This window comes from Typopeltis vanoorti, chromosome 5 (assembly GCF_054136105.1).
Source record: "Typopeltis vanoorti isolate ZY-2024b chromosome 5, IOZ_Tvanoo_1.0, whole genome shotgun sequence".
Lineage (NCBI taxonomy): Eukaryota > Metazoa > Arthropoda > Arachnida > Uropygi > Thelyphonidae > Typopeltis > Typopeltis vanoorti.
Window position 1 is genome coordinate 62072436 of NC_143553.1, and position 14804 is coordinate 62087239.

The 14804-nt window shown below is 35.6% G+C and overlaps 1 protein-coding gene across 2 annotated transcripts in view; it reads left to right on the forward strand.

Moving 5' to 3' along the window:
- The window catches only part of LOC150106468 (cytosol aminopeptidase-like), a 245362-nt gene that overhangs the window by 217972 nt on the left and 12586 nt on the right, over positions 1 to 14804 (forward strand). The window lies entirely within an intron of this gene.

Sequence of the window (14804 nt, forward strand, 5' to 3'; positions counted from 1 at the left end):
AGAGTAGACAGATTGGACGATAGTTTTTTATGTCTTCCTTGTTCCCTTTTTTGAATAGAAGTATGGTTTTTGAAGTCTTCCATTCCTCTGGAATCTTTCTTTCTTTGAAGTACCACGTGAATCTGGCAGTCAACGCTTTGAAAATAATTGGTTCACCTTGTTGGATTTCTTCAGCCTTAACATGATCAAGTTCTGAGGCTTTACCTTTACTCATTTTCTTAAGGGCATGTTCTATTTCTTCTGGAAGTACATCTGGTATATTGCTTGGTTTTGGAATGATAGGTTCTGAAACTTAGTTGCATAGAGATCATTATAAAAATTCTGCACAATTTCTTCTATACAAAATTAATAACAGAAAACTCATGTACAAAGATTATTTAATAGTATAATTTTCATCAAGGTATCAATTTAAATTAAATTAAATTGATACTCAAATTAAACAATAATTGACAATTCCAAAAAGCTCTACCTAAATAGTTGTCCTTTTTATCAAAAGGACATGATTTCGCCGTTACGCTGAATAAGGTGCCTCTTATGGATTTTTTTCATAACATAGACAGAGGTATTCAATCCTTATCCCAAAAAAACGTTTTGAATGTGTGAAAATTCTTTTTAATGCCAAGCCTCCTCATCCTAATCTTTCTTACTCTGAGTTTAAAGCATTGAAATCACTGAAGAACAACCATAATTTAATTATTACGAAAGCTGACAAAGGGAAGGCTGTAGTGATTCAAGATAGGAAGGAATATGAGAGAAAAATGTCTCTATTACTTCGCAACTATTCAACTTATAGGCCTCTTACATCAGATCCTACCGGGAGTCAATTGAAGAGACTTAATTCTCTTATAGATAATGTATCTACATGGAATGAAGATCAAAAGAAAAAAATTAAAACCTTCTTCGGTCTTCTGAAAGTTCGTAAACCAGGCATTCCGTTGAGACCAGTCATAGTTGTATAGGTTGCCCCACTTACAAAATCTCAAAATTTTTATCAAATTTACTCTCCTCTTCAACTAGAAGAACTGATACTTATAAAAAATACTTCGGATTTCAAAAATAAAATTTCCAATATTCATTTGGACATTTCTGATATCATGATCAGTTTAGATGTTGTTTCTTTATTTACAAATGTGCCTCTTTCTGAAAACATTGAATTACTGCAACAGGAATTTCCTTCAGACATTGTAAAATTATTTGATTTTTAATACATTCTGGTTATTTTTCCTTTAAAAATAAGTTGTATCAATAAATTGAAGGAACAGCAATGGGCAATCATCTTTCTCCTGCTATCTCCAATTTCTTTATGGAACATTTTGAACAACATATCTTTGACAACATTTCTCCCAGACCTACTCATTGGTTTAGATGTGTCGATGACATTTTTGCTGTATATGGAATTGCTCTTCTGATGAACTTCAACAGTTTCTCACTAGTTTAAACGCACTTCATCCTAGGATCCAGTTTACCCTAGAAGTAGAATCAAATAAGCAGTTAGCCTTTTTAGATCTTCTAATTCTTTGTCAACCAGATGGTAACCTACATTTCTCAGTCTATAGAAAGAAGACTCATACAGGCCATTATATCCATGCTGAATCTCATCACCATCCTAGTCAAAAGGCAGGAACTATTAAAATACTGGCTCTTCGGGCTCACTCCTTTTGTTCTTCAGATGATCTTTTACAGAAAGAACTGCAATATATAACTTCTTCCTTTCTAACTAATGGTTATAAGAATCGCTTCATTAAAAGAGCTTTGAGTAGTTTTAATATGTCTTCCTCTTCAAATACAGAAGAAATAACGTGCATTCCTATCCCTTATGTACAAGGCATTAGTGAACGTATAGCAAAAGTTTTAAAACCACTGAATATTTTTGTTGCTTTTCGACCGTTTAGAAAAATCTCCACCTTTCTAACTTCTCCTAAGGTCAAGCTTCCACACCTTAATTATCCAGGTGTCTACCAGATTCTGTGCTCTTGTGGATTATCTTATTTCGGACAAATAGGAAGATCTGCCTATATTCGGCTAAGAACACCAATCTTATATTGAATACTTTAAGCCTGAAAAGTCTGGACTTGCAGAACATGCCATCTTCACTAGACTTAGAGTTCGTTGGAGAAAGACAAGATTCCTTCACAAAAGTTGGTTCCTCGTGGAACGCCTTTATAAAGAAATGTGAACCTTTACTTCATTCTCCTAACTTAAACAGATCCGACGGCTTACGTCTATCCCCTTTATGGGAGATAGTACTTTATAAATCAGCTAATCTTTCCTAACTTTTTATTGTATACATTTTTTATTTTATTTATTTATTTTTGTTGTTAGGAAATTTATTGACCTTTTTAGTTATCTTACAGCAGCTACTTAGGTGGCGCTTTTTGGAATTGTCAGTTATTGTTTAATTTGAGCTTAAAATGTACTGAAGATGCCTGTGACACACAGGCGAAAATTATACTATTAAATAATCTTTGTACGTGAGTTTTCCGTTATTAATTTTGTACCGATATGTCTACTCGCGGTATACCTCTTTTAAAACTTACAATTTCTTCTGTCCTTTTTCTATTAGTATGTTTTTCTCCATTTTTATCCTGTAAAGCAGATGGAATTGACTGTTTGAAATTTAAGTCTTTCTCTATTTTTTTCAGGCTGGTTTTTGCCTGCACTGCTTCTCTTAGTTTTTGTATCCTGAAAGCTTTGTGGTCTTCTGGAATTCTTTTCCTTAGTAACTTACAAATAATTTTGTATTCTAGAAAATTTTCTTCAGTTCTTTTCTCTTTTTCGGTAGTTCCATAGTTTGAGGTGAGAGTCGTGCTCATTTCTTTTATTTCACAGGAATTTCTGATTTTTTCTTGCACTCGTTGAATTTATTAATCAAGTCAATATAGTCATCATTTATGTAACAGTTCTTAATAGTCCATTCAGTCTCTTCTATGTACTTCCTGAACTTGTGGTAGTCTATTTGTTTAGGTTGTCTTTTGTGGTTTGATGTTGCCCTGATATGTTGTTCTTTTTTGTGGTCTATTCTTATAATGGTTCTGAGGAGTCTGTGGTCAGAATCTATGTTGAAGTATGTTTCGCCTATTGTATCAGTATTTTGTACCAGTCTTTTGCAGTCTGTTAAAATGTAGTCAATTTCAATTTTTGTGTCTCCATTTGGTGATTGCTAAGTCCATCTTCTTCCTGTGTGTTTGTTGAAAAAAGTGTTCATGATAAAGAGTTGTTCAGCTGGAGCAAATTCAGCTAATCTCTCTCTCTCTCCTGTTCTATTTCTTTCTCCCAGGCCATGTGGTCCTATGAACTTTTCGTTTTCTTTTCCACATCCTATTTTGGCATTAAAGTCACCACTAATGAATGTGTATGTTGACTTGTAATTTAATGCCTGTTCAAGATTCATGTCAAAATTTTCTATTTCTTGATTATCTGCTACAGATGTTGGAGCATAGCAGGATATTAATTTTATTGTTATATTGTTCTCTATTCCAATTATGAGTACACCTATTCTTTGAGATATGATGTTACAAGAAAGGATCGACTTGGTGAGCTTAGATTTAACAATGAAGCCCACTCCGCCTTGTTTGCCATTGTTTGAGGATGCTCTGAGGAGTATCTGTGAGCCATTGTACCATCTTGCTGTCAGTTTTTTCAATCTTTTTGTTTCATTCGCTAGCAGGATATCCAAGTTGATATTGGTTAGTTCTTTGATTAATAAATCTATTCTGTAGTCTCTTGCCAAAGTTCGAGTATTGAGGGTACTGATTGCCATTTTCATAGATGATTTAAGAGGTGGCCTGTTTTCATCTGCGAGATTCTTAGCACCCCTGGCCTCACTCGGTGTCTTACCTGTAGAAAGGTGAGTGTGGGCCGGGCAGGACTCGGGGCCATTTCTGTTGTTGTAGTGGCATCTTTGCTGTGGTCGCATATACACTTCTCCTGACCAGGGTTCTGAAGTGTTCGCCAGAGCTCTGTAAGTGGCGTTGGGGCCAGGTCCGATAATGGTTAGGATTCCCAACACCCCAGGGTGCACCACGGGGCAGTAGAGTTGGACTCTGCACCCCTTTTTTTGTGATACAATAAAAAAAATTCTAGCTTTGAAAACAATACTTTTAGATATCATAAGAATATTTTTCATAGCATCTTTGTACTCATCACACAAAAAATTGTATACTGTCTTTATTTTATTTATGTAAAATTGTTATTGTTACATAAATAAAATAAAGCAATTAGCAAAATAGGCAAATTTGTTATGATTAAATTTTGCCTGGGTACAAGACTGTGCTGATAAAAGCAAAAGAGATAGCTTAAGTATTAAAAGCTTCAGGACCATACAGGTTTCTGGGAAGGCTGTTTGTAGTAATCTACAAACTAGTAGATGTCAAATACTCTGATAAATTATAAAGAAATATTATTAAAAAAGGGACACAACATTAGTTAAAACCACATTTGCAATGATGTAAATAAGGAGTATGCGATATTGAGAGGTGTAAAGGAACAGAGATGTGTAAAAAGAAAAAGATTTGTCAAGAATTACCTTTTATAAATGAAATCGCATGAGTTTTAGCTATTATTGAAAATTTGTGTCTTCATCAGCTTGCTGAACCTCAAAGGTTCTTTGCTGCATGTACCAACTTTTTCCATTCCTTTCTATTCTACCTTGAGCTTTTTCATTTCAGTTCTGAATTCCTGAGACAGAATTCCTTGGATATTATCCTAATGCATCCATGGTCTACCACTAGGTTGCTTTTCATCGGGCTTCATCTTGAATGCTTGTTTAGCTATTCTCTCTTCACGCATTCTTTCCACATGTCCAAGCCATCTCAATCTGCATGCTCTAATTTCATCAAGTAAAAGTGGGGATCTATAGAGTTTATATAATTCTTGATTATGTCTTGTTCTCCGTTCATCTGTTGTGTTATTTCTTACAGGTCCATAGGCTTTTCTGAGGATTTTATTTTCAAAGATTAGCAACACTTTTGCATTATGGTCTGTTATGCTCTAGGTTTCTGCTCCATATAGAACAACAGGTCTAATGATTGTCTTGTATATTTCTGTTTTAACTCTGCTTGACGGAATTTTGGAAGATAGTAAATGATGTAACAAATGATAAGATCTATTGGCAGCATGTATTCCAGCTTTTATTTGTGTACTAATTTTATTATCTCGAGTAATCAATGTTCCAAGATATTTGAAGGAGGTGGCACTTTTAAATTTCAGGTTAACAATGATGAACTGGTCATTTTTTGCTTGCTTGTGATTTCTGCATACATTTAAATATTCTGTTATATCCTGGTTGATTTGTAATCCTAGCATTTCAGCAGCAATTTTACATTTTCTAAATGTTCTAATTTTTTAGCATTTTCTCCAACCAGGTATATATTCCCCATCTGCATATCCTATTATTACTGTTTTGGTTTGTGTTATCTTTTACAGTTTCTCGAATACATTTTTCTCAGGCTAAATTAAAAAGGATTGGCAAAAGAGCATCTCCTTGCTTCAATCCTGTCTTAATATCAAAAGGTTCAGATCTAATTCCATTAGCTAACAGCATGCTTCAGCTAGTAATGCAAATTTTAATTAAATGTATTATCTTATGTGGTATTCCTAGTTCATCTAATACTCTCCAAAGACCTCTACAAATGCGATCATATGCTTTTCTAAAGTCTATAAATAAAATATGGACCTGCAGATTATATTCACATTTTTTTCCCCAGTATCTGCCTAAGTGTAAAAATTTGGTCAACTGTTGATCTGTTTCTTTGGAATCCTGTTTGGTATTCACCTATATTTTCTTTGGCATAAGGTAAGATTCTTTTTAGCGTAACATTAGATAAAATTTTGTAGCCTGCTAATGGCAGCGATATTCCCCTGTAATTTTCATATTCATTTTTGATTCCCTTTTTATATATTGGAATGATTAGCGATACTTTCCATTCTGCAGGTATCTCTTCTTTTTTGCCCATATTAAATTTACCTTATGTATATGAATGGTTATTTCACTTCTCCCATATTAATGATTTTGGCTACTATTTCCTGGTGCCTTGTCGTTGAGTTACTTTATACTTTCTTCTTCTTCAGCTAGTGAAGGTTTAAATATTTCTGGATGAAAAATATGGTAAGTATTCTGTTTAAAAGTCTCAGCAGGTTCTTCACAATTTAGGAGTTAGTTAAAATATAATACTTTCTTCACTTGTTTGCTATTTTATCTCTAGGGGTTAATGTTGTCTGTCCATTGCTGTTGTTGATTATTGTTGTTATGTGGGCCTGGTTTTTGATTTTTAATTTCAAATTTCTGTTCACATACAAATTACTGTTCTGTTTTATTATTTTATTGGCTTTTTTGCTGCTCTCATTGCATCTCTGAGCAGCATGCATATCAATTGGGTAATTCAGCCAAATGCTTCTATCTTTTTTTTTTTTTTTTAACGGTCAGTTCACATTCATTAAACCATTTTTTATGCTGTATTTTACTTTGAATTCCGATTGAATTTTCTGTTGCTAGTTTTATACTATCCTTGATAATTCCAGGTGTTTGCAATATTTTCATGCTTTTCCAGGTGCATATTTTTCAATTTCTGCTTTAATTCACACTCATATTTTTTTCTCTCTTACTTTTAAGTAGTTTGTTAGTATTATATCTCAGTTGTATAATAAATTTAGTTTAATCCTTTATCCAAGTGTGAGCAAACAAAGTTTGCGCCTGAAAGTATCTTCAGGACTGAGGTAGGGTGGTCTCAGTTGATTTGCATGTGCTGAAAAATATTTACTGTTTATATTTTAACATTAAGAATAGCATCAATTAAAAATGGTCACTATCACATTCAGCTCCTTTAATTCTGAATGCAATTCCTCTGTCTTTTACTGATTACGATGTGGTCTATTTGATTGAATATGTCATCAGGATATTTCCATGTTTGCTTGTGTATATTCTCTCATTAACATAATGCTGGATATTAAGTTTTTAGATGCAGCCAAATTAATTAATCTTTCTCCATTAATATTTCTCTTCATGAAAACTTAGGTTTCAAATAAATTTAATATTAATTAATTAATCTAATTAACAAATTAATTAATCTTTCTCCATTAATATTTGTCTCCTCATGAAAACTTTGGTTTTGAATAAATTTTATATTTATTTCTTTTCCAATTTTGCAATGAAATCTCCTGATAAAATGATTGTATCCTGTCATGGAATTTTTTTTGAGGATTAGTTCCAGTTTTTCATAGAATTCATCTTTTATTTCCTCCTGCAGCTCCTGTAAGTTCACATGTATAATTATAAAGATTATCTTTAACCATTTTGCTTGTACTCTTAGTTTATTTATTCTTTCATGAAAAGTTTCAAATTCGATCAGCAATGACCACAGTTTTTTCCTAATGATGAAACCTGTCCTAAATTCATGTTTATTAGAGTTGTTTCCACCATAAAGTAGCAAAAGGTTCTCTTTCTTCATATTACTTTCTTCTATCCATCATGTCTCTTGTATTGCTACTGTATCCATTTTATATTTATTCAATTCATGTTTCTGGCTCCCCTCCTTTTTAATTTATACATCGCAGATTTGCCTAATACAGCCTCCAAGAAGTTTTGCTACGCTGATGACATTGCTCTAGCCACCAGACACACCAATTTTACTATATTGGAAGATACAATAACAAACGACCTTGCAGTCCTAGATGAATACTTCAGCAAATAGAGATTACGCCCAAATCCTAGCAAAACAGAAGTTTCATGCTTCCACCTGAACAATAACCAGGCTAACAAAGAACTCATGCTACTTCGACCACAAACTGTTATGCTACAACAGATTCCCAGATATTTATCTGGTTATAATTATAAAGATAATCTTTTTAAGCCACATCTCATTAACACAGCATCCAAGCTAAAAACAAGAAACAATATACTCCAAAAACTATGTGGAACAACTTGGGGTGCCTCAGCAACAACACTTTGCTGCACTGCTCTTGGCCTTGTTTGCTCTACAGCTGAATACTGCTCATCCGTATGGCTGAACAGCACCCATGTGTATTTGGTTGATGCCCAGCTTAACACCACTATGCACCTTATTTCTGGAACTGTAAAATCAACCCCAACCTACTGGCTCCCGGTGCTAAGCAACAGTCCACCTCCACACATCCGCAGATCCAACTTTCTTCTACATGAATACAGCAAAATCATGGAAATCCAAAATCTTCCAATCCATGAAGACATCCCGCCCCTACAAATAAACAGACTAAAGTCAAGGCACCCTCCCATCTTAACAACAAAAAATCTTGCAGAGACAAGTTTCAACATGAAGGAGAAGTGGAAAGAGTCCTGGTGTAACACTTCAACAGGGCACTTCCATGAATTAGTGGATCCAACACAGATACCTTCGGGTTTTGACCTACCTCTTAAAACTTGGTCTGCCCTTAACTAAATCCGCACCAACCATGACAGATGTGCGTGCAGACCACGTTTACAAATGGGTCATGATTGCCTCACCGAGGTGCGACTGTGGATCATCCTGCCAGACAATTAAGCATGTTACAGCAGAATGTGTCCAACGTACGTACAGTGGAAACCTCTCAGACTTCATCCATGTTACACCAAGTGCAGTTGACTGGATAATCAACCTAGACATTCAGTTGTAGCCTATTCTTGAGTGTCTCTTTTCTGACTGTATTATGTCGTACATATGTCCATATATATTAAGGATTAATGTAATGTAACTTTTCATGTGTGAGCCATACGCTAAATAAATAAATTAATTAATTCATGTATGATTTCTTGAAAAAATGTTCCAAATCTGTACAAGCATTTCACATTCCAAGAATCTTGGGTTGATATCAATTTAAATCCATCCGCTGATGATTAGTTGGGATGTGTTTCATTACTAGCAGTTTTTTTACGAAATGGAGTTGTCAGCCCCATGCTAAACTCCCAAATGTTGAAGACCAGAGTGATTCTCTTCTTCTGAACTCTCACCACAGGTATAGTTCATAGGATCATTGGAATGCACAAGTCCCCTACCATGACAAAGTGCAGACACCACTGGGGGAGGGGAATTGAAAGTTTGTATGGATAAATTAATTTATCTATCTTGGTAAATGTGATATGAATTTTTTGAGTTGAGAGTTAAAAGGAAAGCTATATGTTGTTTGTGGAATAGACACCTATCAAATGGAAACACAGAAATATTTCAAAATAATTGTTTCTTTTACATTCATCTTTAAAAAGTTAAAAGCTAGTGAGAATAATCATTAAGATACTTGGTTTCTTCTTGAACAGATGCTAAATATATTTACAGTAATGTACAACTGAAGGTATATACTGCTTGAAAAGAAGTCAAAGGACACCATAGTGTGGGGAACAAATAACCATGGCACCCACCTTCATAAGATGTACAACTTCCTTTGGCTTTGATGACTGTAACAATGCTACAAGGCATACTTTCCACAAGCATACCATAGCAATCAATGGGAATTTTGGACCATTCTTCCTGTAGGCATGAAATGAGGTCCTGGACTTTTGAGGGGCAGATGCCCCCTTGACTTCATGCAACGCTCCAGTTCATCCTATAGATGTTCAACAGGGTTGAGATCAGGCTCTATAGAGGCCAGGCAAGTGTGGGGTCATGTCCACAAACCATGCAGTTACAGCAGCAGCCTTATGACAGTGCATTGTCTTCCTGAAAGTGACAGTTGTCAGTTCTGTAGGACCACCACAAAGTAGGAAGCACTGCATTGTCCAGGATGTTCAAATACCTCTTAGAGTAGTGTTCATGGCACCACAAATAGAGGTCTGAGGCCAAACAAGGAAAAACAGGACCATACTGTCACACTATCACCTCTAAATTTCATAGTTGGGGTTATGCACACTGGCAAGCGACATTCACCGGGCACCCACACCTGTCCATCTGCTTGGTAGATGGACAAGTGTGGTTTGTCACTTGATAAAATGTGCGATTTGTCACTCTATAAAATGACCTTTTCACTTTTCCAAGCTTCCATGTCCCACTGTACATGCTCTTTGCACCACTCAAACTGACGCTGCATGTTGGTTTGGGTAATGTGGGGCTGGTATATATATTGTAGTTCTACCATGGAATGCTATGTTGTGAGTCTCGGTTCTGAATGTTTTTGTGCAGATTCATGTTCCAGTTAATGCCTGGAACTCGGCATTCAGTGTGTCAGCTAACAAATGGTAGTTTTTACATATTATCCTTTGTAGCATCCTACGGTTACATTTGGCAAGTGCATCAACTGCAAGTGCTACTACTACAGGTAGCACTTGCAGTTGACTCCCTACACTTCTATCTCAGTATGATATCATTGATTATTGACCTGGAATAGCCCAATTTGTCAACAATGTGCTGAACATATAGGCCTGCAACATGACATCCTTTCACAATGCCTCTTTCAAACTCTGTCAGTTCCCTTCTCGCAGCCATTTCACCCGGACACAGTTGCACTCACTTGGAGCATCATATTCCTCCAATTTATACCGGCTAAAAAAATGTGACTCGTTACATGGTACAATGCACCTTGCTCATTGGGGGGTGTGTGTGTGCATGTGTGTGTTGACTTCTTTCCAAGCAGTGTAGGTGTGGATATTTATTGGTCCAGACGTGTACAAGAGCATTTGATGCTGATATTTTTTTTTGTTTTTCTTGGGAAACCTCCACTAAATCAGATTGCTCGAGAATTGTTTTAGAAAGCATGCATTTTGAAGTTTAATGACAAGAGTAGTTATTTTAAATTGTTGATGCCTCTGTATTTACATACATGAGGAATTTTTTTTAAAATTTAATCAATAACAGTTGTGTTCTGATTGAGAAAAAATTTAAAATGTTACTGCCAGTGAGCATTGATTAAAACAGTGAGCTTGAGGAGGGTTGGTCCATTCTTGGCTTATGTGAGATTCAAGCTATGAGTATGAGGGTCTGTAAAATAATTTGGTGGCTCTAAAGAAGCCATTCACACGTGTCAGAAAGGTATTTCCTTAATTTCTTCAACTACCACTCATTTTCCAGTTGTTATATTATTCTTTTCAATTCCACTTGATTTCTTAGTCATATCATCATCATCATCAAATTCCTAATATATACCCTTTTGAAGTTTAATGACAAGAGTAGTTATCTTAAATTGTTGATGCTTCTGTATTTAAATACATGAGGAATTTTGTTGAAAATTTAATCAGTAACAGTTGTGTTCTGATTGAGAAAACATTTTAAATGTTCCTGCCAGTGAGCATTGATTGAAACAGTGATCTTGAGGAGGGTTGGTCCATTCTTGGCTCATGTGAGATTCAAGCTATGAGTATGAGGTCTGTAAAATAATTTGGTGGCTCTAAAGAAGCCATTCACAAGTGTCAGAAAGGTATTTCCTTATTTCTTCAACTACCACTCATTTTCCAGTTGTTATATTATTCTTTTCAATTCCACTTGATTTCTTAATTATATCATCATCAAATTCCTAATATATACCCTCAAGGGGGTGTACATAATACGATAGTACTATATGAAAAATTTACATCCTTACTAACTTCCTATCTGCAATTTTCCTCCAAATCAGTCTGTTAAATGTCAAGACTCCAATATTATCAGGTCTTATATTTCTGTCTTCTAAGACACTTTTTACTGTTTCAATCCACCTATATCTTGGTCTTCCTCTGGTTCTTTTTCCTGCCAAACTGGCAGAGAACACTCGTTTTGCTAATCTTTCCTCTCATTCTGCTTAAGTGACCATACCACCTGAGATTAGCCCTGCTAATGCATTCCTGGATGCTGACAATATCGAGTTCTTTCCTAATATCCTTGTTTTTCATATGATATTGCCATTGATGCCATCTGTTCATGCCCCTAATCTTTCTCATGACTCTCATATCTGCAGCCTCTAGGCTTTGGTCAAGTGTTTTACTTCTAACCCAGCTCTCAGATCCATAAGTTAAATTTGGTTTAAACACTGTCCTGTATACAACTATTTTAGTGTTTTGGATAATTTCTCTCTTATTCCAGATAAATTTATTCAATTGACTTCCTACCATACCAGCTTTGTTGATTCTGGTCTATTTCCATATTTAACTTTCCATCTCCACTAAAATCGTGCCTAAGTAGCTGAAATGTTTCACTTGTTCTATAGGTTCTCTATTCACAATGCAGTTGATATTCCCAATTTTTCTACCTATTTTTAGTATCATTGTCTTGTTATTGCTGACCTTCATACCATATCTATTACAGCAATTATTCAATTTAGTCAGGGAATCTTGCAGACTTATAGTGGATTATTTATAAGTATAACATCATCTGCATAAAGCAAAGAGCTGACATTAACATCTCCAATTTTGATATCAGATTTAATACCACTGTCCTTCATAATGTGATCCATATAGATAATGAATAAGAGAGGAGGATAATGTACATCCTTGTTTGACACCAGATTTAACATTAAACCATCTTCCTGTACTTCATTCAATTCTAACTGCTGACTTACAACTCAAATAAAGACTAAGTATTGCTTGATATAATGCGCTATTAATACCATATAGCTGTAGCATTTGGAATAGCTTCTCTCTTGGCACCTTGTCATATGCCTTTTCCAGATCTACAAAACTTAAATACAGATCTTTGTTATATTCCCATGATTTCTCAATTATCTGTTGTAAAGTGAAAATCTGATCCTGACAGCTTCTATTTGGCCTGAATCCAGCTTGTTCTTCACCAAGCTTTTCTTCCACAATTCTTCTCAACCGTTTCTCAAGTATACTTGCATAGATCTTGCCAGGAACACTCAGTAGGGAAATACCTCTGTAATTCTCACATTCAGTTTTATTTCCCTTTTTATATATGGGTACTATGAGAGCTCTACTCCAATCATCTGGAATTCATCCCTCTGTCCAGGCCTTCTGAACTATGCAGTACAGCCACTGTAAGACTTTTATACCACCATCCTTCAGTATTTCTGGTCAAATATCATCTACTCCTGCTGCCTTTCCACATTTCAGGCTTTTTCTACTTAAAGTATGGATATGTATTCTTGACTGCATGCCTCGTCAGTGTTTTTTACCACTGTGCTGTCATCACTGCTTGATTCATTTAGCAGTTTTCAAAGTAATTACTCCATATTTCAAGGATATCTTTTTCTCCTGTTTTCATGTCACCTTTATCATCTCTAATTCCTTTTACAGCACTCTTTCCTCCATTTCTGAGCTTCTTCAACAACCTCCAAAATATCTTGCCACCCTCTTGATTTTATTTTCTATGTTCTTGCCAAAGTTCTCCCATGGCTTTTGTTTAGCCAGTTTTACACAGTGTTTAGCTTTCTTACATTTGTCTCTGTATTCTCTAAGAGCACAAGCTGACTTATTTGCCAGAAACTTTTGATATGCTTTCTTCTTTTCCTTCACTGCCTTTTTAACTTCCTGTGTCCACCATGGAGTTCTGATTTTTCTATCCTTGAACACAACCTCACCATATGCTTCTCTGGCTGAATCAATCAGTGCTTTCTTCAGGGCTTGCCACTGAATCTCCAAGGTTTGGTTCCTGCTCTCAAACCCTCTCATTTTTTCATGAATAATATTTGTGTATTTTAGTCTACAGTTCATATCTGAAAGCTGCTCAAATTTTATTCTCTTTAAAACTTTCTTACATGTTCTTCTTTTCAATGTGAAATTCAATTTCATCCTGCTCAAGACTTAAATGGTGATACTTCCAATTTCAAATCCTCTGTACACTCTTACACTCTGGTGTCCTGCACCAGTGGGAAAACATCACTATCAACAATGACATAATCAATGAGACTTTTCTTATTCCTTGCCTCCTCTCTCCATGTGAATTTGTGCACATTTTTATGTTGCAACATTGTGTTAGTAATAACCAGTCCATGTCCTGAGCAGAAATCCAACAGATATTTGCCATTATTATTAGCTTTGCTCTTTTCTCCAAATTTTCTCAAATATTTTTGTATGCCTGACAATCATTTCCTACTCTGCTATTTAGATCCCCAACAAGGACCAACTTTTCCTTTTTCATTGTGTCAGTTGCTTTCTCTAAAGCCTCAAAAAAATTCCTCTACTTCTACTAAGGTAGAAGTAGAGGAGTTTTGTGGGACCATAGACACAAATAAGTCTCATTGTCCAGTTCCCCATTCTCATATTTGCCCGCATCACTCTACTTGAGACTGACTGCCATTCAAGAAGATTAGCCTCGTATTTATTGTTGAATACTATGGCTACTCCCTCTTTTCCTTGATTGTTATTGCCTGAATATAACATTTTGTATTTATTGCTGAGAAAGATCTCACCAGTTTTTGTCTTTTTTGTTTCTGTCACCCCTATTATGTCGATCTGGTACTTATCCAATTCCTCAGCTAGCTCCATTTCTTTGCCATTCAGGCTTCTTATGTTGAGAGTACCCATCTTGAACTCTGGTAATGTTGAGTTGGGGTAACTTTTAGGATTTGTTCCAGTAGCTGACTTTTTACTGTTTGCCTTGGTTTCCTGGCAAAAACAACAGGGGCCTTGTTTAACCGGGCGACGCCCCATCCGTCATGTTGTACCATCATTTGAAATTTTGGTTTAAGCCAATAAGAATACAATTTGGTTGCTAAATCCCAAATTGCCAGCCCATCCTCGTCCGTTCAGTATCCATGTAGTTACCTAACAGGGTGCACCACGAGAAGGTGAAGATTGGACATTAGGTTAGAAGCCCTGGTCGGTTCTCTGCATTCCTTTGAAGGCTATGTAGAGGTCTCCTCTCAGTTATATAGCTTTGACCCTTAAGCACCCCCTATTACTCTGCCAGACATGGAATGCTTTCTGGAAGCATTTTCTG